At 42.7% G+C, this 27,531-nt stretch overlaps 1 protein-coding gene across 6 annotated transcripts in view; it reads right to left on the bottom strand.

Annotated features, from left to right (window-relative positions):
• The window catches only part of ZEB1 (zinc finger E-box binding homeobox 1), a 129,107-nt gene that overhangs the window by 89,903 nt on the left and 11,673 nt on the right, over positions 1 to 27,531 (bottom strand). The window contains exon 1 of one of the 6 annotated variants that reach the window (XM_035545188.2): positions 18,687 to 19,085. The exons of 4 other annotated variants lie outside the window; for them this stretch is intronic. The gene's annotated coding sequence lies outside the window, so the exon portion shown is untranslated. Of the gene's footprint in view, positions 1 to 18,686; positions 19,086 to 27,531 lie in introns of those variants that run through there. One more of the 6 variants, XM_035545191.2, reaches the window with a different exon arrangement.

The following is a 27,531-nucleotide window of genomic DNA, read 5'->3' on the forward strand; positions in this document are numbered from 1 at the left end:
AAAAAACCTCAACAGCAATTGTCTGTAGATCCTGGTCTCTGCCTGCCAGGCGTTAAGTTCCCAAGTTAAGTTTCTTCCTCCAGTGAGTTCAGTTCGATGAATTCCATGAGACAAAATGTAGTTAACATGCAAAAAGACAAAAGTGTAATTGTTTCCGGATTCCCTATTCATGACCTCCTGTGAAACTTTAAACAACGCTATTTCTTCAGGAAATGGTGTAACTCAGCATGTGTAAAAGCGGTTCTGGATACATCCCATCCCTTTCACAGGCACTGCTGTTCTAAAGTAACAGGCTCTCAGCAACGTGAGCAGCCAGTGGTCCCACTAAAGGTTTCTAACAGCAAGTGGATGCACCAATGGCAGTCAAAGAAATGTTGTCAAACACATAGCCTTACAAATCTCATTTCTATATAACACCAGAAATATTCTGGGACTCTTCTACCCCTCTATTTTTTCCTATAATAGTCACTGAACCCTCTCCACTTCTTGTAAATCTTTGGCAGAGTTTCTAGATCTGAAGTGATTAAAGTACGCACAGACACACACACACCGTAAGTTAAAGGAACAAGTCTCAACTGCCTCAAGGTGTGATGCTATCTCAGGTTTACCTTGTTAGCTTGACGATATTAACCTGCAGAGTTTAAAACACAATGGGGCCAGGGAAAACAAAAAAAACAACATAACGGGGCCAGGGAAAACAATAAAAACAACAACAACAACAACAAAACACAACAACAAACCTTCAGAAAGTTTCATGGTATTATCTTCTGCTAGCCCAAATAACAGGCTGATACCTAACAGAAGTCATCTCCCTGTAATGATATACAGTCTCATAAACAGTTCCCTCCAACAGCCCTTGCTCCCAAGTTCCTGGCTGCTTTGCCTGGTTTTGTTCACAGATAAGAGGGACGTTACTCCCCAGCACACAAGGAAGAAGCATGCTTTTTTTGGATTCTGGACCTCTAGGCTTCCAGATCCTGCACGTTTTGCTGTAAAATGCAAGATGGGGCCTTGCAATATTCTCTGGGAGGCAGGAAAGGATTCATCACGAAGCGTATCCCAAATTGGACAGAAGGATTACAGTAGTGGGGAGTCACAAGGGGTGCAAATAACCCCATATACTTAATTTTCCTGGCATGACTTGTTTTGCTATAGAAGGATCCTCAGCACAACGGAAAATAGAAAAGTCCTTTGTGCAGAGGGCAAGTGTAGCTGAAATAGTGCCAAAGAGACTGACATGCTTTTTGCTGCATCTGCCTGCTGAAGAGCACACGAGGAGCAATCAGCCAGCTGTCTCCACTGTCCATCGCGAATACGCAGAAGTTCCTGGAAGACACACCAAGTCCCCAAAAAACCCACCCACACACAAAACCAGAGCAAAGGAAGTATAATATTATTTTGCAGAAGAGACTGGAAGATCGAAAACTCAACAAGAAGACTGCAAGAACTGTGATTTTTTGAGCAATTGTATTTTTGTTGTTCACCACTTGAATAAGGGTGAGCAGGAGCCTTACACCGTGTCACAGCGGTCGGTGCCAGTCACAGCCCTAGCTCAGCGTTGGACCAGTAACAGCAGCACTCGGACACTAACGAGAGATCCAGCTTCACTCTAGCACAACATTAAGAGAACAACACATGCAAGCTACTTCTTAAAAAGCAGTAACATTACATGTTTTAGATAAATGCTACCACTATCAATAAACCCTACAACCACAAACACGCGGGGAGAGGGCTGAGGAAGATGCCCACTACAGGGACACTACTGCCACTTTTCCCTCTGGCGACACAACAGGGCACTAAACAGGAAAAAGCCTGAACAGATAACCGCAAGGAAAATCCTATGGATGTATCTAGCCCCACCTCTATAATACCACATTAATCCACTGCGTTTTCATGTGCAGAAATCAAAGATATACTTAGCCACTGGAGGGCTCTTACACCTTTTAAGACATACCTGTTGGTATTCTACTCCAAGTATTTTTACTCACTTTTTCAGACGTTACAGACATGAACTGTGACCCTTCATTATTTACTTAATACTACCGCTACATTTTCATCTTGAACTTACGCACACATGCTGCTTTAAGGTGGATATCGTCCCATACCCCCCATCACAAAGTTATAAGGCACGGTATCATGATTTGTGGGCTTTTTATGAGACAGGAGTAGAAAAGTGATCCACGATGCTGCATATTAATGAAGCTGGAATGAGGTCTCAAGACTTATTAAAAATAGCTTTACTTTTTTTCCCCCAAACTTATGTTCACTTCTTTCCAGAAGAACATTTTAAAGTGAACGTCGTGACGTAACCCAGTCTGTTTTCTTCATCCCCTCTGTTTCCTTAGTTTTCAGCTGTAATGGCTTCAGACTTTGCCACCCAGCTACTGGAAACCAGCTTTCTTTTTGCAGTATGAGCTACAACTGCATGTTCCAGGACATACGGCAGCCCATGCCTGCCCACTGTTCTAGTGATTAGAGCTGACTCTCCTATATTGCCTTTGGGCAGATAGCTCAGGAAAGCCCTATGACCCTCACTAGAAGCTCTGTTTTAAATTATGTGTCCTAAACAGACATTGAAACAGGGGAAAGACAACTCAAGACATCCTTGATTTTGATAATACAAGTAAGTTTCACATATTTAGTAGGCAAAAGGAAATAATGATGATTTTAGGTAAAGAAACCCTAGGCATCTATTTTGATACTGCTCCTGAAGTGCCATGCGTGGTTTACAAAACTGATCAGTATAAGAAATAAGAAGCCAACATGCAAAGCTAAAATAAATTAATCAAACTGCATCAGCTGTGACTTCAAATCTGGTAATAATTCTTCATTTACTATTTTCTACAAATAAAATTTCTTTAAACCACCAGATATGATGAAAATATTTGCTCAACTGAAGAACAATATCCCCACTAGCACCTTGATCTGGGGCACTTTGTAGTAATTTCCCCTTCTCTTTACTATATTCTCTGCTTAATGACAGGGTTGAGAGGGCAGGGAAGAGGCTCTGTTATGATCCACCCACCAAATACTCTAGAAGTCTTCATAGAAGTCTTCAGAAGGCTTAACTTCCATAGGAGAACTATTCAACACTTACAGGGGTAATTTATAAACATGTTGAAGTCAGTCAAGTGCAACTTTCTCAGATTCGCTGCTTTGGAACAAGTGTGAGTAAGTGAACCCTTTTCAGAGAAATCACGTTATTGATACGAAAGTACAAAAAGTCTATAGCATATTGAGTGGTTTACAGTATAGGCCTTCTGACTTTAAGTTGTGCATGAGAATTTTATTTGGACATGAACTATGAAGCAGCATTATATATGATTCTGCCCTGAAACTTTTACATGTGCTGCTACTGCCATTCCTCCCGTAGAAGAACATAATACAGTCTTTTATTGTGACCGGCTGTGACTGAGAAAAAAGGATGAATGAAATAACAAAGGCAAGTATTGGTTTCACACTTCTGATGCAGAGGATTTTTTTTGTCATCTGTTTTTTTTTCCACTGTTTGTTTGTTCTTTCTTTTTGATATGAACTGAGGTCTAACTGAGTCAACGTAGTCTTTGCTGAAGTTTTTTTTGTTCAAAGTCAAAACTCACAAGTTGCTTCCAGTAAGCGTGTCATGTTAATTAGTTTTAAACAGGTCATAAAAGAGTCATAGTTCACATACAAAGCAATTTAACCATTCACTAAAATCCTATTCAATAGGCAATGAAGCTTAACAAACTGCTTCTTCCAGAGGTCTTGCAAAGACAAGTTCCAAACACTCTTGAAGTGAAAACGTATGCACTGACCTTTGTTATCAAAACAGATCCAACATGGAACTTGCAGCTAAACTGATTTCCTCCTTTGGCTGCCCCCTCTCCCCAGTTAAATGAAGCATTAAAAATCACTTTCAGAAAACTTAAGTGAAATTTCCAGCAGATTGTGCAACCGTAAGATGTGTTTTCAGGAGGAGGGGGGGGAAGCCATCATGAAGAGTTAACAATTACAAAATGTTATGAAAAAAAATGAATGTATATTAAACCAGTCCCAAATACTTAAGTCATGTACTGCCTCCCCTCCACCCACCCACAGCCCTCGCTTCTCCTGCTCCCTACCCTTCATGTGTTTCCCCCTGAAAAAAAAAAAAAAAAAAAAGAAGAAAATAGATTGAAGATGAAAAGATGAGTACAGAAGACACACAGGAAGAGATTCCTTTGAATAGACAGTTTTTAGATTTGAATTATGCAATCCAGTTGCTTTAACTATAAGTATTAGTTGTGTTAAATCTCGAATTTGTCTATGCTTGCTGGAAATTTCATATTAATATTTCATGCTGTTATATAACATTTCATTTACACAAAACTAAGCTCCCGAATCTTATAGCTTTATGTAATACAGTATGTATTAAAGAATATGTATGTAATTACAATCCCCCTCCACAACCTTCTCCCACACCTCACATTAAATTAAGATAAAACCAATGCACCTCGTCCCTCCTCTTGGAGGACAAAGTCTGGCACGTCTCCTTTTGTGCCTACTTCTCTGAGCACTAGGCTCACCTTCCCAGAAAAGGTGCAGCAGCTCTGGAACACAACCTGAAGCCACTTCTGGCTCAACCTACCCCAAACTCTGCAAAATACAGAACGAGATGAGCAGTTGACAAGAAAGTCCATTTTGGATAAGAGAAGATGAACTTAAACTGAGTTAAAGCTTTCAGCCCATGTAAGCTTAAGGGAAATGGTTGTAAAATGCACACAATCGGTGCTTTTGAGAACACGGATCCGTCACATGGCCCCTTCTTCCAGTGCTTTTATGGTCACACCCTCATAATGTCAGACTCTTTGCTGCTCTTTGACCAGCACGACAGCAAACAAGGCTGTCAGAGAAAAAATCTGAGACTTTATTAAAGCCTTTGCCCTCTCAAGGCAGCACTTAATGTCAGTTACCCACACATCCTTCTTTAGGTTCTCCTGCTGCCATAACGGATCCTTTCTTCATAGAGGCAGGAGATTATTTTTTTATTTCCAAGAGACTTAAGAGCACGAATCCACTTGGCTTGAGTTTGTTTTGCTATTAGTTGAAAACAAATGACAGTATTAAAATATTCAAGGCAGTTTTTCCACATTCAAGCTTTAAAGTATGTGCTCAAACGCATTACGAGTTCCTGCATTTGTCTGAGAGTGTTTTCATTCTGCTTTTATCAGCCACTATTCCCTCAGAAAAAATACCACACCAGCCACCTGTACGTAAAGTACAAGTTTCTGATTATTTTTCCTAAGCTAATTTTAAGAACTTAGAACTCATTTTCTCCCTTGCAATTCGACAACACCCTTAAGTCATACCAACTCTCTAGCGACCAGGCAGGTTTCCAGAAGGCCAAAGCTTCAGGCCTGGAACACCTCGCCTCCACCAGCCACCTCACACCAGCTATGTATGCCAGCTGCCCTTCTCTTTTCCCATATAAAATAATCTTTAAGTAGCATATGGCCTTGACTATGCGTGAATGTCCTGGCAGGTTCAGTCTAAAAGGGTTACAGTCCATTTGTCAAGCCATATCACATTTCCTCCACACCCTTCCTCTCATGAGTAACCAAATGCTGCTAACAGCCAACTAGAGCTAGATACAGAAGTGCAACCATGACAGAGTAAAGACTTATTTTAACCCAGCAAAACAGGCTGGTGCACATACAGGGATCACAGCTATTAAAATAAAGGCCATGACACAGCAGAAGTTGAACTGAGGAGAAATTAACGTTAATCAGTCTTGAACCAGAAAAGCCTGGTTCTCCAAAATCCTGTTTTGTCGGAGTACGGCCCTGGGTCCTTGCAGTGGGGCAGGAGGCCCTGCAGCCCCACACGGGAGGCCACGCTATGCCAACCTGCAGGCTCCTGGCCGAGGAGCCCTCAGCAGGCCCATCCCACTTCAGGCAGCATAAGACTTACAATTGAAAGGTGCTGGCAGTATCATACAACCAGCCAAGTGACAAACCATGCAGTGTGCTTAAGGAAAGGCCAGCTCTAATAATATTTACTGGTGTACCTTAGCATCTCCAAACTTCTTACAGTAAAATTATGAGTTCTGTCAATATAAACTCATAGGTCATCTCGGGAACTTTTACTGCCACAGCCGTGTCAGTCACAAGTCACACTGGCGTACCTCTCACCAACACAGCTGGAACCACTGGAACCACAAGAAGATTTTAGCATCTTGGCTTCGGTGTCTGACTTTCAAGCGCAGTAGTGCTTTGGGACATGACAACAGAAGGCCAGAGCTTCCATCACTTCCATCACACAGGCCACTGCTTCCACCATCCTCAGCTCCACAGACAAGCTCTGTGCTTCACATTTAAATGCTTCCACTCTACCAGACTTCGTCTTTTCTAAATGGTGCACTTAGAATGAGTTAATTTCAAAGAACAGCAGGAGTCTTTTCCTATTCAAAAATATTTAACATGTACAAGAATTCATATACAGAATAAGCCTTTATATTACCAGAACAGAGATGACATTTGTGAGAGATGACACCAAAAGCTTTACCAAAACAACCACTGTTTCACACAGGACAGTGGACAGGTGCTTTACAATAAATACTTTGGTATCAGCATAAGGACATTTTCTACCTCTAGGCCAGACACTGTGGGAGAAAAAAAGCAATTAGTACATTACAGTTAAGGAGAAGTCATCCATGGAGACTTCCATACCCTGAAAAAGGCCAAGAAGTTTCAGAACGTGCAATTCACAGATATTGCAACATTACAGGAATGAGGAAACTGAACGTGTGTACTCAGTGTCTCTGAATTTGACCATTCCTAGATGAACTACAGGAATCCTGACTGAATTCCAAGTTTATTGTATTAGGTACTACATACTGCAAGAATAGGCTATGTGTGTGTATATACATATATATATATATCTGTTTAGATCTCTGTATGTAAATATGAAATACTCACTTTATAAAGCAACTTGTGAGCAGGTGGCAGTGTTTCAAAGCTTTTTGTCTAAATACAGCAGTGACCTAATGCCTGAAAGACAGAGCTTACTGCACTACACAAAAGTCTTCTATACAAAAGTCTTCAGAATACAAACTTATTTGAAACCCTAAAGCTTATGGAAATAGACAGACAACACCAAGACACAGAGGTACATAGCAAGAGATTCTGGATATTGGATTTATTGACTGTTCTACCAACTCTTTATTTCATATTGTCCAAGTGATGTTATGCAGTCACTTGAAATACGAATGTCAGTGTATGATTTCCTGATCTTGCCGAACATTAGTTCCAAGATTCCCCAAAAAGGAGGATGTCTTGACAAGACCAAGCCGTTATCTGTAGAAAATGACCCTCAGCTTGGGACATAGCTACTCTTGGAATTGCTTACCTTATTTCTAACGGAAAGGTCTGAGCTTAAATAACAGAAGCAAATGACAGAACTTGGCTTCTGAGGACATTCCTGTGCAGAAAGTTTGGCCCAAATTGCTAAGCACTCCATTAAAAGCAGTCAGAGCACAACAAAAGAACCACAGAAGCATCCACTCAAGATAAGGCTAAGTATCATCTCTCCACCTCAAGAGTTCAACAGCTAAAGCATACACAACCTTGCTTCCAGGCTGTTCTCTCTCCCCTCTCCACTAACATCCGTGAAAGTGGAATAAGCTGGGGGAAGAGCAGAAAACATCTGAGGCCACCCATGTCCGGACTAGCATCATCCTGAAAGTGCAGCCCTTTGGTACCTTTTGTTTATGCAGAAAAAGTATCCATGCAAATTCTACAGAACTGCCAAAATAGAACCAGATCAGCTTTTCGACATTGTAATTAACACTGCCATAGCCCTCTCATCTGAGAATATGCAAAGGCAGAGTACCATAGCAGACAGTTACTGATTTTGCCAATCTCACTACAGAGAGAGAGCAGGAGGATGGGAAGGAGACAGCACGAAGTGTTTATATAGTGCAACAATGTAGGAGCATCACAACATTTTGAGAAGTTCGGTCACTTCAAACATGATTTGTTAGCGAGCTGCACTGCAACCCTGCAAAAGTAGCTAATTCAACAAGGTGACAGCTTTCAGGTTTGGAGCCCTGGAAGCACAACAGCAAAACTGTGTTCTCCATTTTGGAACCCAAGCTGAGCTTGTCTTCTGTGATTCACCTCCACGGATAACATGGAAGCATTTAATAGCACCTCTTGCCATACCTAATATATTTTGTTGGCTGTGCTATTTGTTAATATAACAATAGCATGTGGCAACCTGGAATCAGAAATAGCAAAACTAATACCAGTGACATTTATTTCTAAATGTAAACACCTCGATTCTGAAACCCTAAATTGGAGTCTGAACAATTTCTTACCACCAGCTAAATACCACACATTTTGCCTGAAAATGAGCTGCAAAACAGAGCGTCGGACATCTTTGCAATAGTTTGCTTCATCTGTCCCAACCACATTTTAAATTGGGGTGTTTCTTGCACGAACTCAAAGCTACAGAAGTACTCATCATAATACTTTTTGCAAATTCCTACACATTTTAAGCTTGGGGCAAAAACTGTATTTGTTCCATGCTGCTTATACTAGTTACAAAGGGGGCTGTATATAAGATAGCACTAATAGTTTTAAGATAAAATTCTTAACCTGAATAAAACTTTTTCCCCCCTTTTCCCTCTCCCTTAATATCTATTAACTTTCCAAACCACATCTGACAGTTGCCTGCGTTCTACTCTACGAAAATGCTCAGGCTATCAAAAAGCATTGCTAAGCATAAATAAATAACTAAATGAATCCTTACAGGGCTTTTTCAGAATTTACTCCTCAGAAATGTTTCAAAACTACCCAAAAACCTGGTGATCTCATTTGAAGCTGCTTCACTTGACTGTACAGCTCTATTAACTTAAGTGCAGACCAAGCTGCTCTTAAATGGTTCCTTATCATGTAACTGCCCTACTGGCGGTTCAGGGCAGCCACCAGAAGACAGCAACCAAAAGTCCAGGCACCAGCAGACACGACAGCAGAGGTTTTTGTTTGCCAAAACTCACTCAACATACTTGAAAGGAAGTCACTGACGGGTACGATAATGTCACTGGAAACGAATCCAGGTGGAGGACAAGAGATGCCTATCTGTTACCAAGACTTGTTAGTTGGTTGTTTTGTTTTTCTTTTAATCTTGATTCCACAGCAGCAGTAACTTGCTGTTTTACTTGGCAGCAAGGAACCTACTAAAATACTGAGTTTGTAAGCAACTTTATATTCTACTTTAAAAAAAACATACACTTTGCTAACCTGTTCAAAGCAATGAGAAGGACTTATGTAGTTCACATGCAAGCAGCTATTTAGTACGGACATCCCTGTCCCCAGCCCTTCATGCACGAATATACAATTCCACATGGTTATGACTGCTAGACTACAGACTATCATCTACTACTACTAATTGTTAGATTATTATCTATCTACCCAGAATGTTACAGGCTTAACTCCTGAGCAGAGCACTGTCCTAAAACAAAGCTGAATTTCCTATTTGTGTATACTGGTATATTCATCACATTTAGCACTTCACGCAGATCTTCCACATTTGCATAGCTGGCAGAAGCTTTTTCCCACTTCACCAGAAATTAAGTTTATACCACTGCTAAACCTGAATGCTCCAGGCTGTGTGTGTGTGGTGTTTTTTTTTGGAAGGGGGAAGGGGAAGAGGATGAGAGAAAGAAAGGAGGGGAGAAAATAAAAAAATACCATGCAGGTCCACTTGCCCCCACCAAGCAATATGCACCTTTCAGTGTCTTTGCACTCTACAGAGAAAACCAGTGAAGGTGCATAGCAACAATGCAAGAAGTGGGAGAGAAAAAAAGACACAAGGAACTATTTAGTGAACTCATGAGAAATGAATGCAGCTCAGTCTAAAGTTGCATTGAGTTCTTCTAGCAACATCTCGATGCTACAGAGACATACCAACAGAGACCACTAGCACTGAGTTCAGCTACTGTTACACGCTATTGCAACAAAAGGACACCGGAAGAATCACACTGGGCAACAGAAGGAGTAAGTCCAATCAACTTGAACACCAAAAAATTTTCCTATCATTTATGTCCTTATACTTGGGAAAGGTCAAACGCATTAAAAAAGCCCAACAACATCCACAACTTGAAGATATTTTTGATTTACACTGTTCAGATGGCCTTTTTTTTTTTTTTTAATGGGAAGGTAATGGCACGCTCTTTGGGAAGTGAAGATTTCATGTAGGATATACTGCTTTATGGGGAGATGCTCCGGCTGAAACAAGAGTAGTCAGGGAAAGCCTGTGATGTACATTGTGCAAGACAGGCCAGACCTCAAGTAAACCTTTTATTTTCAAGGGTTTATAAAGTTAGTAAAGAACTAGATTTTCCTCAAAGTAAGGGTAACTGCTTCTTGTGGCAAAGTAAAATTTGTGGAGATACAACCAACAACTGAAATTGCAGGTATCAGAGAAGAGTTACAAAGGGCTGATGTTCTTGCATGTGGGCAGCATCCCTCACCAGGTAACTCGCCCTCCCCCAAATTCTCTCTCATTTACAGAAGGATGTTATTAACCAAAGCTACGAGACGTTCTTGGTTTGTATGCAGTAAAGCAGCAGCTGATCCACGGGGAGTAGTCCCACACAGTGTCACCATCACCGCACGGCATCCCCAGACAAGGGAAGGGGCCAAGGACTGGCCGTGTTACAGAGTCGCTCCTGGCCATCGCCGGTGCCATCTGCCAGCCACGCAGTTATGGGGTCAGGTCGGGCTGTGCTTCCAGAAGGCCTCGGGTATGCTGAAACATGGGCTGTGCAGTTGAGGAGCGCACACGTTCAGCAAAACACCAGCTCCGAGGAAAAGCAAACGTGCTCCATCTACTGCACTGCAGCACCTGGCGCCCCCGGCCACCTCCATCATACGCTGCCCGCTACCTGCACTAGCAACAGGCATAGGTGACTACATTCAGGAGAGGAAGGGGAGAAAATATGACTTTGCAGGATCATCACTTAGCAAAAGAGCCGGCAGTTGGAGCTGGAAGGATGCTAGCTGCCAGCACACTCCCCTTCTCCGTGCTGGCATGTCTGAAGCACAGCAACTGCTGTTCTTCCCTTCTGGGAAACGCAGCACCTAGCCAATGCGAGGGGTGGTTTGTTTCTTTTTAAACACAAGTTTTAGAGCTGCATAGTGCTATAGGCTGCAGTTTCGTGTCTTATCTTGGTAATGGCAGCAATTAAAAGGTGGATTGTTTGATTCCTGCTCATGTGCTGATCACCTGGATCAGTTATACACTGAATAAACAGCAGAAAACAAAATCTGCTGTATCAGCAACGTATGTTTTTCCCCTTCCCCTCCAGTCAACAGCTTGTCACATTTAAAGCTGGCTTTAAAACACATACCTAAACATCTTAAGGAAAATGAATACATTATATATACCTTTTAACAGAGGGACATTAACTATACATCCCTTCCTTGCTGGGTTTTTAAGCAACCAAGAGTGACCAGTACATTGCCCTAAGAACCGTACAGCGAGAATATTTATTTTTTCTTTCCAATACAACAATCTGGTTGGAAAGAAATTTGAGATTCCAGGTGTAGACCGAGAGCATCAGCTTAGTGTGAGTCGTCTGCTGCACATGCGACCGAGAAAGTGAAGCTGGCAGCATCTAATCCCCGGAGAAAGCATGGCCAGGTGCGTTACTCCAGACTCAGAGCTCCAATATTTGAACAGATAAGTAACGCAAATACTCGACACTTCTGCGTGAGTAGAAGTTTTACTTGCTGTTCTCCTCGTGTTACCTAAAGAACCCAGACAGCCTCCGACCACACTTCAGACACCACAGACAACTGAAAAATGGAAAAAAGAATTAAGAATTATCTATTAATGTATTTCCCAATTTGTCTGCTGGGGAAAACTGAGGTGGAAAGGAGGTGATTGGAGAGGTGTAAGGAAAGAATGGAGGACAACTGAAGTTATGGAGCTTTCTTTTTTCTTTTCCTTTTTCGTTTAAAAAAAAAAAACTTCAGTAAATTGTCTGATTCTAAAGTGTCTTTCAAGATCCAGCACACAGAAGCAGAAGTAATGCTACAAGAAGTGCCGAGAAGCACTGCGTGTGTATGCATACACACGCACACCCTCACCTGCTAGAGCGACCCGACTTCAGCTTTCAGATCTTCCTTCCTTTGAGCTATCACACTTCCCGCATCACTTCCTACCCCTCTTTTGGGTAAACAAACTACACTTATTTATTCTCAGCGCTAATAGCTTTACTACAATTTTTATGTGAGGTCTTGTTTGTTTGTTTTTTAAATAATACATACAAACACAAAGCCTTCCCTGAATATCGCACTAAGCTGGCAAGCACCCTGAAGAGCTGGCACAAGAAGCAGAGATGATATTCTGGGTGTGATCTTCAGGAGTGACATACGCGACACAGCACCACTTCCTTAGGGTTTTCCTGCTAAGAAACAAGGATCCATTTCTGAGGATCCTGGTCACTCACCATCACTTAGCCACCACAAACCTCAGCGTCTTTCCCACAAAGACAGGCTGAGGGAGTTGGGGTTGTTCAGCCTGGAGAAGAGAAGGCCCTGAGCAGACCTTACAGCCGCCTGCCAGTACCTAAAGGGGCCTACAGGAAAGCTGGGGAGGGACTGTGTCAGGGACTGTAGTGACAGGACAAGAAGGAATAGCTTTAAACTAAAAGAGGGGAGATTTAGATTAGACATTAGGAAGAAATTAACCACAAGGGTGGTGAGGCTCTGGCCCAGGCTGCCCAGAGAAGCTGTGGCTGCCCCATCCCTGGAGGTGTTCAAGGCCAGGCTGGATGGGGCTTTGAGCATCCTGATCTGGTGGGAGGTGTCCCTGCCCATGGCAGGAGGGTGGAATTAGATGGGCTTTCAGGTCCCTTCCAACCCAAACCATTTGATGACTTTACGAGCTTTCAGGATCACTCTTTTTAAAGCTATGCACATATCACCATGAGTGTGCAACTACAGTCTGAAAAAATCTACCATTTAGCTTTTTGCAGTTACACTCTAGCTGAAGGTAGCTATTCAAGACCAAGATCCCTCAAAGGTCAATAGGAAAAGCTAGTGCTCCTTCTGAGCAGATAGTCTCATTTATTTAATGCTACATATTGGACAAATTACTTCCAGGCCACCAGTTTCTTTTAATTGATAGCTAAACTTATGAAATATGGTATATATGGACTTATGCTTCCAAAGGATATTGGTGTATTTGGAACAGCTTTTTTTTTTTTTAAAGGTATTTCCAAACAATGTCTTAAAATATACACAAACATACCAGGATCAGAAGAGAACACTAACTCTTTCAGTCAAACATCACGTTTTCAGAACATTGAAGAAATGTGGTGACAAACCGATCTTGTACAGCTTTAAAAGATTTGATTTCTACAGGAACGGATTAATACATTGCTAGTCCATGTAGCAAAACCACAGCTCTCTTCAGTTGCTATTTGGAGAAGTGACCATGCAACTTCTAACACAGTTCTGCACAATTTGATTTTAAAATCACCTGAGAATTCCCAAATAAAAGCTGCAAAACAAGAAACAGATACACAATGCTGTTTGAGAGTTGATGGATACTTCTCGGATACAGTGCTGGGAAGGAAGCAGTGATGGGAAGGAAGCACAAAGGTACTGGTCATGCCGCATGGCAAACAAAATATTTAAGAAAAAAGCATGAGGTTTGAGAGAAAAGGGAATTACAGCTAATTACAGTGCCAACGCTGCACCTGTTTGAGGCATCCGTACAACCCCATCACTTGACCTGAGAACCTGAAATGTTCCACCTGACAGTTACAGGCTGAATTCCTACAGGACACCTACCGCGTACGGTGCTCCGCTAATTTACTGCAGGGCTACAGATGACTCCTGTTCTAACCCAAGTCTCTTCATCTCCATAAAGTTTCAAAGGCTGTAAAAACACTTTACAGTATGAGCATAAAGATGGAGGAATTTCTACGGGAGCTTTGCACAGTGTGAAGGACTTAACTAAAGCCATTTATTTGTTTAAGCATCATCCTTCAGGTTTTTGTCCTCCCCCGGCCACTTCACTAATTAAGTGCAGAACGCAGCCTGTGGTTAGCAAGCACTCTCAATATTGAGGACACAGCAAAGTCCAAGCTGCCTGCGTAGCCAGAGAGATGCTTTCTGGCTATAAAATAACCTTTTTTAAAAGAGGAATATCCTTATAATATGAAGAAAAGAGGGAGTAAGAAAAAGACACTTTTGTGTCTCAGTTGCTCAGTTATGCAATTGACCCTTCCTTGATCTAAAACAACTAGCAATTACTCTGACCACACTGAACTCAAGGCCATTGCTCTGAAAAAACGCCCTGCTATTTAAAGAGCTTTCCTGGTTCTTCAGCGGTATCTCGCGCTTAAAGCAGCTCTTCCTATTACCAAACCTCTCCCCCCTCCAAAACACCACACACCAGTTTCAGTTGAGCTCATCAGTTCTGCAGGAAAGCCTTATTTACGGAAGCAAACAGAAATCCTAATTTCACCAGAAAGGAGCACGTTAAGTCAGAGCTAGTTGCGATCAACAGATAGCACGTGCAACTGAACAGAATAAAAACAACTCCACTGCTGCTTCCTAACACGACTCGAAGTCAGCACAGTGACCACAAGAAGCTCATTCACTTTCTGTTTTAAGACAGCAGAAGCGTCACTCGAGTCAGATGGGTCCGGCTACAGATCAACACGGAGATGTCCTGCAGGGAGGTACGGAGGGTAAGGGGACAGAAGGATGCCCACTGCCCATCTCAACTGAGATACCTCTCAGTCCCAGGGAACCGAAAGACACTTCAGAGTCTACTAGAGAATGCATTCAGACAGATACCTGTGTTCAATATTGAGTTTTTAGATTCAGGAGCTTCAATTTCTCATTTTTAAGAGAAAGTAGGACAGCAGAAAAGAGAATGTCAGTTTTTCAACTGTTAGAGATAAAAACAGCATTACAGTGGGATATAGTTCACAGATAAAATCTAGATTTAGGAATTTATGAATCAACCAGCTGCCCAAGTTCCTCCTGTAATCAACGGTCTCTAAAGGACAATTCTGCTCATGCTAAGGTAGATACCTGCATTTAATCAGCTGAGCAGCTCTTCAGGTCCACTGACTCGGTCTCCGCAGACTATAACGGGAGCACAGGCAATGAGCTCACACCCTGGCATCTAAATTTAGGTGTCAGTCTGTGAGCCAACCCTACAGCTTATACGGCCAAAGTACATAGGCATGCTGATAGGCCAAACGTACACATGCTGTAAGCAACTGCTGGGAGAACGGTCCTTTAAAGAAAAGGTTTTCCAGACTAGGACTGTCATGATAAAAGAAGAGTGAGGGTAAGAAAGCCTGCTCACGGAGCACCAGTCAAATTCTTCACCTATGTTCCATGCAAGTTTCAGTTTGCATGAAAAGCGAATGGTTTCTAGATATACTTAAAAAGGGAGGGATTCTGCCCTACAAGAGTTGTCTTTAAAAATAGCAACACATCTGAGTGATTTCCAGCACGCAACTGGTCAGCAAAAATATCCTTCATTCATGAGCTCTGGGAGCAGGGAAAGGCTGACAAGGGTTACTCTTTGTAAGAAGTTAGCATCACAATTGTGCCACGTTTTATTATTTATTTATTTTACCAGCTACTAGGTACAGGGCCCTGGACTTAAAAACTAAAGCTAAATAAAGGTTGGGTGAAAGAAGATAATCCATTCTGGAAAAAAAAATAAAGAAAGAAGCAAAACAAAAACAACCAACCTACACCACAAAATCCAGGAGAAGTTGAATGAAGGCATGTTAAGAAATGACAATGAGACAACATCTAAACAAGGTACTGCTTCCCTGAACTGCTGCGAATTGTTCTTAATCTGTCCCAACAGTCAGAAATTAACCACAGAGGACATCTCCACATCTTGCACCTTCCACAGACCTACTCATTGACAGAGCCGAGGACTGCATCAATTGTTTGCCCGCAGAATAATGCTGGGACCATGTGTTTAACAATGATGCAGCCTAACATTCCTCTCTTTCAGCCCCACAATATCAGTCCACCTCAAGGAGGACAGAAGCGCAGAAGTACAGCTACATTACTGACCCCTGAGATGTCACAGTTGGTCCATCTGCACCCAGCTGTCTGGGTGACCAGAGCCTTCCAGCACAACCAGCACACCCCTCTGTACGGCACATTAGCTCTTTCCACTTTGGGTTGCGAGCCAACTTGGCTAGGAATTATTTTCAATCGAGGATTAAAATCAGGATGTGAAAGCACAAACTGAAGAAGCTGTTGCAGGGGGAGTTAAATGAAGTATTGCTGTAAATAGTGTTAAAGCACGTGACACTGATTCTGCATTATTCTGTCTTGCTGAAGTCTCTCAAAAGTTGTTTGCACACTTTTACTAAGATTTCATCAAGATCAGAGATAAAGATTTCTCTAAACCTTTGTTTAACGGAATTATATTTCCTTCACCAACATTTTTCAAGTCATTCCCAGCAGCAACCTTTTTGTTATTTAACCTTAGCACATGGATTTGTAATTACTTCGACTGCCTTTTACTCCCTCTTAACAACTTACACATTTCTTTCTTGCAGCCAACATTGTACGTACATAACACCCCTCCCAAAGTGTTCCACAATTAGTAGTGCAGAGCTCAGTCGGCTTATTTAAGCCTTCGGTAGCTGCTACTTAAATAAGATCCCAGTCGCTTAAGCGAACAGATTAGGCTGATAACGTCTAGTTTTACTTTCAGAATGGAAGCTTGCCACAACATAACCAAATTACAGCATTTAGTGAAAGCTCAGCCCAAGAACTTGGGGCTGTCAGTAGCCAGACGTGGCAGAGTGCTCAGTCCCGCTGTCCCCAGACAAAGGGAAACCTTTTCATTTAAAGTTTTGGCCACTAGCAAGTTCAACAACGATATCCTTCAAGAGCTGCAGACCACAGCGGGGCACCGAGGCTTCCTACAAACACACATCTCACTACAGACTCGTGCCCGGAGGTTCCAGGCCCAGGAAGGCAGGCTCTCTAAACTACTAAGACATCTCTGCAGCGTGGAAAGTTGCAGCCAGAGATGAGCCGAAGGACCCCCACGTGGCAGGCTTCTGGTCACCCGTTCTGCAAGGAGCTGGGGCTCTGAGGGCATTTCTGCCCGTGCCTTTATGGGCTGAGCTACTCTGAGTCAGACGGCCTTCAGGGCACATTAGAGTTCATTTACTCCCCCAGGCACTTGTGTTTAGGACAGTAAGTGGAATATGAGATCAGCCGTGTTAAAAGTTTACATTTGTGAATTGTCTTCTGTTGGTAGTGCTAGATTATGGAGCTGCCTATTTAAACTGCGTTTGTGATCAACTGCTCAGTTACAGCAACAGCACGCAGCTAGAATACTTTGCAGTTTCCACGAGGGGTTTTTAGCATTGTATATCTTCCAAAAGTGAGAGACTGGTTACTCCCTTAGTGTTCATATTGCTTTAAAGAAACGCTGCTTAGTAAGTACGTTTGATTGACTGTTCCCTGCTCTGCCACGAGTTTCCTCCCCAGCTTCATCTCTCTTGCACGTCTTCCCACCTGAAGCTGGCAGAAGTTACTCTGACCTTCTTTGGAAGGCCCCGAGAGCAACTAATACCACACTACTTAGCAACTGGATACGTAATAGCAGGTTTGTTTCCCTCAACATTCCTCCCCCGGTTCAGCCTTTTCACCTCCCAGCTGGTCGAGCTGCTTCTCCAAATCCTGCCTTCGCAGCACTAAAAGCCAAAAACCAGGAGAGTACGCCAGATTTGGCAGCCAACAGGACTAGCCGCGGGAGCATGGGTTACTGGGAAACCTTTGACATCAAGACTGGAGCAGTCTTGAAAGAGTGAACAGAAAGAAGGGGGGAAAAAAAAACAGCAACTTTCATAGTTTGACAGAAGAGGTTGGCAGAAGGAAGAGGAGAAAAGCTGGCAGTAGATAAAAGTATAAATAGCATTTTAAGAAGAGCAGGCTCGATTTACCAATTCAAGAACTTAATATTGCAACAGAGGACTTTTGACTATTGCTTTTTACTTCTGACTAATACAAGCTCAGGAGTTTCTGGTATTTAGAAGCACCCAAGAGAGCTCAAAACATGAATCAGTTTCACTTAACTATGGTGGAATTTTTTAGTTCTGATACAGTGTGAAATGTTAAAAGTTGTGGCATATAATATTTATATGTGGATACTCTATATACAGCTTACAAGAACAAGGGAGCTTTAAGATCAAGTCGTTGCTGCCATTAACATTATACAACTAAATGAAACATGCAAAGGCACCACAGTGACAAGTATGCTTTCACAAGCAGGTTTGGGGTGGTCACGTACAGAAATACAAGACCCAAAGCAGCAGAGAATGGCAGGCTGTGATGGGAAGGGGAAGGGGGAACAATCAGAAGAAAAAAACAAACTACAACAAACCATGCTGCTCAGCCTGAGATAATTTTGCTCATTATCTTGACAGCACTTAACAACGGGGCCAAACTTATTCCTTAAAGCAGCAGAGTTGATCATTACAGTAAGTTCCCCAGAATTACCCTCCCGAATCAGTTATTGGTAGCTCTGAGCAGGTTGGAGGCTGAAAATTTCTCTCCCCAACACACACAAGACTTGAAAGGACACCACTGACAGGGAAGAAAAGCTGCTACCGACACGCTGCTGGACTGCCTCCCCACACCAAATACCTGCTCTGCCCTCCTGCCAGAGGCTGCCTCCTCCGCAGCGCCGACAGCTAACGTGGGCATGGCTCCAGTCCTCGGCTTCCTCGTGTCAGAGTTACTCAGCTGGGCTGGAGCCTGTTAATCTCCGTTCCTGGGCTGTCAGCTGGGAGGACGAGGACTCCATTCCGTGCTGCTGGTGCCCAGCAGAGGAGCAGGGCGCACGGAGGAGCCAAAGCAGCCTGCTCGGCCGCACCGCAGGGCCCTCCTCGTCCCGCGGCGCTGACGGGTGGACTTGAGCAACTCTGTTCTCCCTAATGCACACCAGCCGAGCTGCAAGGCTGTGTGAAAGGGCTTCACGTCTGAAAACCGGGTGCCGAGCGAAGCAGCTTTGGTTTTGAGCACAGGGAAGGGATTTTAAGCACTTAGCCACTAAGCAAAGAGAAGGGAAAGTAAACAGTGAAATATGCACGGGAGAAACCAAAGGCAACGGCAGATTTAGCACAGAGAACATCAAGTTTCCAAGTCTCGTTAAAAAAATAAAAAGCACACTAATGCTTTTGGAATCTTACTAGATTTAGTAAAGAAAGAAACACATCTTGTCGCTTAGTGTTGTTTTTAATTTCTAAAATTAAAAGAGGCCAAGCTACTTCCTATCTTGGAAACCTTTAAAAAAATCTTCACTTAAAAATCAACTTGCAAAGCTTGATAAAAAAGTAAACAGAAGAGCCCTAAACAAGCGCACATGTAAATCGGAAAATACTGGTCGAAGTGTCAGATTAGGAAACGCTCACCCCAAGAGGTGTGGTTTGTGTTTTTTCTTCCCCTGTAGAGCAGCATTACGCTGTTTGGGGCAGTCTCAGAACGTGCAGGGTAAAATCGACACGAGCTGAAAACCCACAAGTTGGAGAGAAATTTCCCACAAGCCTTGTGTGAAAGACTGCCTCCTTACACTCGAGCCTTTGAATAGTGCTTTTCTTCTGAAACAAAGTGTATGAGGTACAGCGAACAAACTGTAAAGGTAACTAGGCCTTTTGTCATATAGTTCCTCCACCCACTTGTACTTCACCGCACAATAGCTCGTTTACAGATTCAGACCACTCCAGCTCCATGCAGAAACAATCCTTTATTGTGAAGTGAATCTACCACAGGAGTAAAATCTAAAAATACTGCAAAAAAAGTCTGTAACAATAGTTTAGTCGAACTCTACAATTCTGCCCTTAGAGACAAAGGCTTTCCCAATTTGAATGTGTAATAAAAGATTTAGTCACTCCTTACTTGGGGATGACTAACAGCCTGCAGAGGCAAAAAAAAAGAAGATATATTTATATATATATATATATATATATGTACCATACGGTAAATCATATTAAGCTGATCATCTCTTAAAATAAGATGACCATTTGCACCAAAGCAAGAGAAGTTGTGGTATAGAAACCCATGTTACTTCCCCTCCCGTATCCGCCGGGGAGAACAAAGCACCAGGCGCTATAGGTCCATCCGTTCCACAAAGCCCCACATGCTATAGATCGCTTCAGGTCCATCCGTTCCCCAAAGCACCAGGTGCTACAGGTCCACCCATTCCTGCCATGACAAGCCGTGGGTGTTTGTTCCCACCGGCCAGCCGGCGCGGCAGGTACAGAAGGGCTCGGCGCAGCACAAACAGCGGATCACAAGGATCCGGCAGCAGCCTGCCTAGTCAGCCGTACGTTAACGCAAGTAAATCACGGGAGAGTGGCCGGGCTGTTGGGAAAGTCTGGAAGGAAAGACGGATAGCCTACCTACACTCTGCTTGCACTTTCACCTCGCAGAGAATAGTTACTCCATCCCCCACAAGCCCCCATAATAGAATAAAGATAAACGCAGGGATTATGCCAAGTTGACCCCAGGCTTTGTTCTTCCCCTCCAAGCACATTCAGTGAAAAGGTCTAAACACACATCTGATTTGACAAGCATTCAGATTCACAAAGAACGTGGGGAAAGTGAAATCATACTTGGGGCATTCATGGGTCCCTATGTCAAAGGTCACTTCGCAGTATTTCAGCTGCCGCTTGCTAAGGTCTGAAATGAACTAGTTTAAACCCCCACCACAACAGACAGGCGTATTCTTGGCTGGCACAATCTATATTTCACAGCACGTTTAGCAAAGTTTAGCTCAGCAACAATATCAGTTCTGGACAAACATTTAAATGCCACAACTGGCACCGTTTCATCCCTACAGCACTCTCCAGAAGGGACAAGTAATTTTCCTTTTTAGCCAGATTCTTGATGACACCTCACCTCATTCATCTGCAGAATATTGAATTTTGAATTATTATTAGAAAGAAGGCTTGAACTAAGTGTTTATCCGGAAAAAGCCCGGGTGGTGTTGTTTTTTTAACCTAAAAGTTGATCAGTTGATTCCAGTATAAAGAAGTCACATTCAAATTACGTAGCTGAACCAGAGAGCACAAGAAGCCTTATTTAATAATTTCTCGTTGAAGTTCTCAGTTTATCAAACATCATCAGTCTTCGAACGTTCATTAAGGATGTTTAAAGAAGATAACTCAAACTTAACTTTAAACAGTTGCAGGCTGAACAGCTTCAGGGCTACAAAAAAGGGGGGGAGCAGCAACAGAAAACCTGCTGAGAAGTAACAACGGTGCAGGAAAACAAGCGTATTCTTTCGAAGCTTTTGTGAGGCGTGCTCTCAGTTCGGAGCGGCGCAGCGGTAAGCCCAGCTGTCGATTCAGCGAGCGGGGTGACTGTCACTGCAAAACAGGTCCCAGAGCAGCAGCCACAGCGCCTGGATCCGCGCCAGGTGAAGAGTTCTGCTCCCTAAAAAGCAGCATTTCTGAGGCAATGCTTTCCTTTGAACAGGTACATACCTGTATGCGTTACGTGTAATACAGCACGTTGCCGCCGGCAGACTAACAGCAAACTTCTTTACTGGAGGTAATCTCGAGCCACTTTATTCCAGAGGTGGTTTCATGGAAAGATGCTGGTTTGCCATAGGGAATCCTGTCTACTTGCCAGCTAATTTTGTTAGTGCCTTCCCTAAAGTTAAACGATGCCAGACATTGAATGGCATCAATGTCTCTTACTACCACTAGCTCCCATGTCGAGGCATTTCAAGTGCATCTGCCAAACAGCACCCCCTGCTCCTTGAGGTTTCCACCAAAGGCACAGGCTCTGGTGACCCCATACACCAAACCCACAAGAGTCTGCTTCTCAAGGAAGCAGCAGGACAGGATGTTTTTAGTGGGACATGCCCCGTTAGCTGACACGAATTAGTTGCATCACATTCCCTCCTCTCATACGCTCAAGCATCAATTTAAACAACCTTTAGGCAGAAGACAGCCTTCTTCCTTTTGATAGATGTAGGTTTTGTGCTTCCTTGAGAGTTTTTTTCACTTGTTCTTTTTGGCTAAGGAAATAGGTCCTCGTGAATGTCCAGATGTCCAATAAGACTTCTCCATCTACACCCTTCCCCCATGAAAAACTAAGAACCCAATTTAAATAGAAAACTGATGTCATCTTAAGATGGAATATTTTGTTCCAGGGCCCTCACACCTAAGTGGAAACCCATACGTAACAAGCTTTCCATGAGTGTCCCACTTACCGAAATGGACAAAAACATTAAAAAATAAGGACACGCTTCTAAAAAGGTTTGGGACAGGAGATATGACTAAAAGGCCTTGTCCGTCCTAAAGGGAGACCACTAGGATGACGACACAGACCCCATAAATCAAGACAAGGCTCACATCTCTCCAAATCTCTTTTGTCCCCCAGTGGGAACAAAGCACATTACTTTTCTAATGACTGCCAGATCATGTTCAGGACATTATGGAAATCCTTCCTATTTTATCATGCTGTGGAAGTGAACAGATTCATCATCTTGGTGCAGTGGCTAACTAGTTTGAGAACATTCTGAGTTGTGTAGCAGGGTACGATGGCTGCAAGGTGGTTTAAGAACATGTAAGATACAGAGGAGTAAGATTTAATACAAAATAGCAACGCAGGTATTGATTAGACATCACCAATAGCATCCAATGCAGTAATATCAGGATGCTTCTGGCTGTGCGGTTTTCCCAAACACCCTTAAAAATCAAAAGGAAAGCTAAAGACATGCAATGAATGGATCTAAAAAATTCTGAAGATGGACTGGTCTGCTGTGGATTACATTTCAGCCTTTGCTGAAGAGTTTGTGACTACAAGACACAGACAGTTTTCACTGAAGTACACTGTAGAATTCCTGTAGGTTTTACAGACTACGTGAATTATTTCAAGAAACCTAAACTACCTGTTACAGCAGAGACGTTCATAAGCCTTATTTAAGCTGAAAAACATTGTTCATTCGGCTTCCTCCCTTCCCCACCCCCTCCCCTGCACCCCTCGCCCCGAAATAGTCTTGCTTGGGAGTAGAGGAGAGGGAAAGAAAGGGAATGAAAATATACTGTAGGTCTACATATCCCAAAACATTCTGTCAATCCATCATGGGGAAAAAAAAAATTAAGGATAAGTTAAGTCTGTAGCCAGGTAAATTCCCATCACGTTATTTCACAATTCACGGAATTTTTGCATAGCTGTAACTTTCCAATAAATACTTTGCTCCCACAGATATACTAAAGAGAAGCATAGAAAGTTGCTAAAGCAACCATCCAAGATGTCTTCGGATCTCCGACAGATCTCCATGACGCAGGTGCGCCACGTCACAGGTACGAGAAAGGAAGGTGCGTGCTTTTCGAGCAGCAGCTCTCGGTGACACGCATTTGGATTCCCTCCACTGCTTAAAAAGACACAACCAAATGCTGAGACAACTGAACCAAGCCTCAAGTCTCATGTTTCTCACCGAGTCTGGCAGCAGCCACCTCAGCTTCAGAGAGGACCGTCTCCTGGCAAAACCCAGCGGGGCCTCATTAACAGGAAGCATCTTCCTGGCAGAACAACACAGAGCATGACTTCGGTTACCAGAACTCACAGCTGCCGGAGAGACAGATGTGGATAACTCGTTCCTTGAGGTCCCTGGTCAGCTGGATGAGATAGCTGAGTTCACTACCCCACCTAGGAGGGAGAGCAACGTTGTACTGACGCCTTTAGCTTCTCATAAGTACTACTCTGTTTTAGGATAAACATGAGGCTTTTTAACATTTTCCTCTGAAGCGCATCCAAGAGAATCTTCTTCCTACTCACGGAAAAGAAATCCCACAAAATTGGAGTCGCGGGGATTCAAATAGGCCCTACGACACACAGAAAAGATGGAAACAAACAGCATCTCAGTCAGATGACAAAAATCTAATCAGTATCTCAACCAAAGCACAAAACCTTTCAGGAATCAGATTCATTTCTCAGTCCGAGTCTGAAGAGAACCCAGTACTCCAGTTTGAAAGAAAGCTACAAAGTGCATCCGTGGGTGTAACACAAGCCTAACAGCGCTGGAACAGGCTGTAGACACTTGCACCTGAACATCTAGCTCAACTGCAGCTGAAGGGGACCTGGTTTTCTGAAAACACTGTTTTAAATAGATGATTTGGAGCCAGAAACACAAATGTATGGAAAGCCATAGAAAGGCATAACAGTAACTCTTTTCGTAATCAAATTGATGACATGTGAACAAGCATTCAACAGAAGATGAACCAGCCAAGAAGTTTCATTATGCTCCAGCCAGTGTTAGTGACGATTTTTCCTCCATCTTTACTAGAACCCTGTTTTAAACCTACGAACAGGGAGAGACTCGTGATGTTCCCCCCTACCCTTTACTAGCTGCCTAGGAAAACAGCTCATTGATGAAATTTATTTTCATCAATTCATCAATTTTCATCAATTTATTTTCATCATTTTTGATGAAATATATTTTTAATTTAAGTTGTTTTTTTTGCAGTCATGTTTTTACTTTGGTACCACTGCAGCACACTTATCTCACAGGCATTAGGACTTGAGTAATTAGACCATGAGAAAGTTTAAGTAGTACCTCTGAATAACATAAATATCAATACTGAAAGTGACAAGTAAGCTGGGTTTTTAGGTGCCCCGGTACAGTGGAGGTAAGAAAGAATAAGCCTACTAGAAGACATATTTTCTTTCTCAAAGTGAAAAACCAGTCCCTAAGACTCTCATTTCTACAGAACATGGGAAACTAAAACCAGTATTTTAGTCTTCAGTTGTTATCAGAGTGGCACAGAACATCTGGAACCTAACAGAAACTGATCTATGCCAGCTACGGTCCACACAACTAACAATGACACCTGCCATACAGCCAGCTATCCACAAGGAATGGAAATGATAGCTTGACCAGGACATTTGTCTGAAAATCTTCAGGAGACCACTGTTAAGCCACAATAACACCTCATCATCTCTTCTGCTGAAGTTCTTGAGCATCAGTCAGTCTTTTGCACAAAGTGCAGTTAGCACTTGCAGTTATTAATGCAATTTAGACGATATTAGTTCTACTAACGGGTCTTTTTCTGCTGTTTTTTAAATGGTTCACTTTCGTCTCCTTGTACACGGCACTATTGTCCCATGTCTCAGTGTCAACTTAAGAAAAAAAGTACTTCTGCAGTAAATAAAGATATTTCTCAAGGAGACCACAAGTCTTTATTATTTGCCAAACACCTCCCTAGAAGCGGCATTTGTATTTGTAGCGGGCAAGATTTTAGGTTAGACGAGAAGATTTCAGGTTAGACTTATTCTTGACACAAGAAACTTGCATCCATCCAGTTTGTAAAGTAGGCCTGGAACTAGTGTATGGTTTTGGGGAGGGAGGCATGAGGAAATTGCCCCCCCTCCCCTCCATCTTCTTCATGTAGCAGTTCACTACTGCAGAGACGCCTTTAAGCACTCTACCTACAGATAACAGCAGACAAATCAAGCAGAGGTAATTACGTGGTTCTAGACTGAACTAGGGACCAACAGCACATCATAAAACCTCAGCTTCCGCACGTTAACAGCGGTGCATTTGTCAAAGCTGAAGGCAAGGGCTGGCCATCAGGATTTCACATTCAGATGTGGAATACAGAGCAGCAAGCTATGAGGGTCTGTAACAGGGAGAATGCTTAAAAAAGGAAAAGATTGAGAAGTGGAAAGATGCAGTGTGCACTAGGACTATATTTTACATTTAAATACAGAACCTTATCCACACTAACCAACTAAATGGCAGTTTTGAAGCTATCAGGTCCAGATAAACTTCCCAAATTTATCTGCAGTGAATGTCTACAAGGAACATTTGGGAATGGCCCACGGCTTGGCCAGCCGGACTGACACACCGTATCACTTACTGCACAAGGTATACCCCATCACAAGACTTTTTATGAACGCTTTGAATAATTCAGCACAGAGAAGTTTATTCAACAGATCCTTTCATACCTGCAAACTTCTCATCGCCAGCATTTTAACCAGCTACTCCACTACTGCAGCCTAAATACCAAGAGGAGTAGAGTAACACTATCTGCCAGTGGAAGAACTCTTCTTTCTCTATAACCTAAATACCTTTAAGACAACAAGAATCATATTTCCTACTTCTCCCTCTGGCTAAGTGAAGTTGAGCTTTCATCTGCTTTACGGTTCTTTGTCTTCAGTACTCTGTAACTTTCCAAAATCTGTCCTAAAAACCAGCCGCAGCTCAGCGTTACAGCTCTGCTAGGCCAGGTCAGCCCAATGCAGCAAGCCCTCTCTCAGCAGGACGTGTGTGATCATAAAAGTCAAAAGAGAAGAGAACGGTTCTGGAATTTCTATTCATATTCATTAACGCAGCTTAGGAAAGTTGCATTTGTTCACAACACACTGCTTTCAGCAGTGCCAGTTAAATTAGAGATGCTGGAGGACTTGTTCAATACGTAGTTACCTCCTTCCCCTGTATCCCGTACTTTTACCCCAGTGCCTTCAGATCACCTACCAGCGACTGCCTCCCTGACCACCGGTGACTCAAGAACAGATACTTCCCACAGCACACCTCAGCAGTCACAGGAGCACAGGGAAGGGTGAGGAGAAAAACCCCACATATCCTCTCGTATTAAACTGGCCTGGAAAGTACTTTAGTTGTCTCCATCTACAGACCATCCACTCTTAGAGACTGTTAACCAACCTCTTGTTTTAATACCAGCTTCCTCCATAAGCAGCTGAAGTTTACAGTGCCATAAAAAGCTCATGTGATCACAGGAACAGTTCTGAACTGTGAAATCAAAATGCATTTTATGTGAATTAATACTGCTGTGAAGGGAGGAGTAACTGTGTAGCTCTATAGAATAATCTAAAATTCACCCTCATTTGTTCCTTTTTTTGGAGGGGGGGTGGTTTAAGCACTTTATTAAAGTTGTTTGTGTCCCTTCCTCTCCATTAAAACGGGAACCCCTTAAAGAAAATTAATTGAAGTGGCTGGAGAAGAGCTGGTATGAAAAGCAAAGTGCAGAAAAAGAGGAGTTTTTCCAAGGGACGCAGCCCACATAGCACACAGCCACATGTCCAGAACAGCCACAACAAGACCTGGCAGAACACACAAAGTAACACAACGGTTATTCCAATAGTACTCCCATTTATTATAAGTACAATTTATTACAATTGTATACAATTCTGTACAATTTGTACATTTTGTTGCTAAAGTGTAGACTTCCAGAGTCGGTACCAGTTGTATCTACAGGGATATACTAAGAAGACTCCAACAAGCAAGACAGACTAAAACAAATGTCAGTCAAGAGATTTCTTAAAACTTAAGCATTTTAGGACAAGCTTTGCCTGTTTGGACATTTCCTCCATAATCTATATGCCGAATTATTTTTGTGTTAGTTTGCAAGTCCGTGTTCACCAGAAGTTGTCCTCATTTCCTGAGCCATCAAGGAAGATCCTCCGTTTAGGATAAATGAAAGCAGTGCGCTTTTTTGTAGAGCACCTTTTAGGAGCT

This window comes from Cygnus atratus, chromosome 2 (assembly GCF_013377495.2).
Source record: "Cygnus atratus isolate AKBS03 ecotype Queensland, Australia chromosome 2, CAtr_DNAZoo_HiC_assembly, whole genome shotgun sequence".
Lineage (NCBI taxonomy): Eukaryota > Metazoa > Chordata > Aves > Anseriformes > Anatidae > Cygnus > Cygnus atratus.